Source organism: Vicia villosa, unplaced genomic scaffold (assembly GCF_029867415.1).
Source record: "Vicia villosa cultivar HV-30 ecotype Madison, WI unplaced genomic scaffold, Vvil1.0 ctg.006689F_1_1, whole genome shotgun sequence".
In the NCBI taxonomy this organism is placed as follows: Eukaryota; Viridiplantae; Streptophyta; class Magnoliopsida; order Fabales; family Fabaceae; genus Vicia; species Vicia villosa.
This window is the reverse complement of record NW_026706795.1, coordinates 22,199-24,934: the sequence shown is the minus strand read 5'-3', so window position 1 is coordinate 24,934 and position 2,736 is coordinate 22,199.

The following is a 2,736-nucleotide window of genomic DNA, read 5'->3' as shown; positions in this document are numbered from 1 at the left end:
TTATGGCAGAAAGAGATGAGGAAAGTATTGTGTGAATACGGAGTAATGAAATGGTCTAGAGGGGTGAATAGACCCTTTTAGAAAATTATAAAAGTTTGATCACTCTCTAAATTCAATTGTCAGAGGTTTTCAAAAAATGCGCACGGAAGGTTTAAAGCGAATATATGAAGATAATATTTTTGTTTGAACTTTGATCACGTTAACACTTAATCAATTCATAAATTCCAAAGATGGTTTTATGATGAAACACAAAAGGTAATCAATGGATTCACCTGTATATTTCATGAGGTGAGCTTAAACAACGAATCAATATCACTGAGTTCTAACTCAACATTTTCTCAAAATTTAAGCACCACTAAAGCTCGATTAAGCCGCAATTCTAACAAAACCTAACCTTACGTATTATATCGCTACCAATTAGATAAACGATAAACTACACTAAGAATTGAAAACCTAGAGATGCAATATCCTAAGAAATTTAAAAACTATACATTATTTATGTCAAATCCAAAATGGTATGCATTTTATCTAATGGTTAACAAACAAGAAATTGTGTGATCATCTTGTTCTTTATTTAAAATTGCATTATATATATATATATATATATATATATATATATATATATATATATATATGTGTGTGTGTGTGTGTGTGTGTGTGTGTGTGTGTGTGTGTGTGTGTGTGTGTGTGTGTGTGTGTGTGTGTGTGTGTGTGTGAGGGAGGATCCATTGACACCAAGTGTAAGCCTAAAATTGTAATACCCGGTATTATATTTATTCGATCGTTATTATTACTAATGTAATTAGTATAAAATAAGATGGATGAATATGATATATATTTCTACTAATTGGTTTATGGTGTTAACTAAACCTATTAGTGGCAATAGGAGGGGCATAATGGTATTTTCACCCTTAAATATAACTTGGGACATGTTTGGTTGATCATTCTCTTCTTTCCAAAAACCAGAATTTTGTTTAGTAGAGGAAGAAGAGACAAAACGTGGAAAGGGAGAGGAAGAGGAGAAAGTTCCAACACTTGGTCCAAGCTCACTTGCATGCAGCAGATTCTGTCCCAAAACCTTGCTTCCATCATCATCTCCATCTTGCTTTCAGCATCATCATCATCTTCTTCAACTCCTAAGGTGAGTCCTTAGTTAGATGCTTTGGGGTTGCATGTGAGGATTATGATTGGGGCTTAGGAATTGTGAGATAATTGATAAACATGTGATGCTAAATATGCTAATTTTCATGTTAATTCTTGCATGCTGGTGGTTTTGATTATATTATATGTTAGAAATTCGTTAGAACAATATGTAGGATGCAGGGGATTCATTATAGAGCATTTGGGACTGTTATAGAACCCTTAAAATGCAGAAAAATGATTCTGGTACAGTATAACCGGTTACGGGTGTTGGTGTAACCGGTTACACTGCTGAAAATGCAATTCTGGGCTATTTTTCGTGCCCGTAACCGGTTACGGATTTGGCGTAACCCGTTACACTGGGTTAAAAGGGAAAAATTCAGCAAACTTTAGAAATTCATAACTTTTGGCTCGGGTATCGGAATTGCGCAAACTTTATATCGTTGGAAAGCTAGAGACGTGTACTTTCTAATAGAATTGGTCCCCAAACCAGAATATTTGATTTAATCATACTTGAACCCACTTAGTGTGTCTCGTCGAGTGAAATTGTGTGTGACTATTTCCCCCGAGAACAGTTCCGTTCCGTATAGGGAACCGAGTGTCTCTTTAGCCGTGTGAGTCTTGTTTAATTGGTATTTGAACATGCTAATGTCATATATGATCATGGATGTGCTAACTTTAATATGTGAATTATGCATGATTAGAGTGGATTAATCTAATTGCACTTATTTGCTACATTATGTTTAAATGTGATTGCCATATTGCGATGAGACATGAATATATTGTTGATGCCATTGTTTCGGTTAAACAATTGGGATTTTGTGTGCTTGTGTGATTTGGAGATTGATGTGTGTGTATGCTTGAATCGAAACGGGCCGGGGGCTAGGTTGCGTTACATCCCGGGCTTTGTGACCAATGGGACAGCCCCGATCTTGTGATCTTGGGCTCACACCTGAGCTACCGTTGCAGTGTGCTTGTGAGGGTCTTGAGGCATTTCCCACTTGGCGTTAACACACTTGCGTGCTCGGTATGGTGGCGTTATGCGGCCAAGTAGGCCTACGCATGACAGGTAAACCATCTCTAGTGGTGCCATGTAGGCTACATCACTAGTGTAACACCCCATAATTTCAGTTTATTAATTTAATTTGGATTTAAATTAAATAATTGGAATTTTAGTATTTTTATTTGGAATTATTTGGAAAATGATGAGTTATTGGCATTGGACCTAGAGTGGTGATTAGCAGAAGAGGGGGTGTTGACTAAGCAAGCCCATTATAATATTTTATTTTATTTTTCATAAAATAAAGGAATTGGGAAAAGAGGAGAGAAAAGGAGACAAACTCTGAGAAAGGGAGAACACGTGAAGTGAGAAGAGCCAAAGGGGAAGAAGATCTTCGAAGATTCGACTCTGAGGTAAGGGGGGATTATTTGGGTTATTATTCCTTATGTGATTGTAGGTAGTATGATTGATTAGGATTGTGGTCTAGTTCAATCGTACGTGTCGGGTTGGGAATTTTGTTAGGTTTTGATAATCTTGTATGAATTGACATGATTCTGTTGATACTTGTGATATATGATGTTAATACATGTCAATAA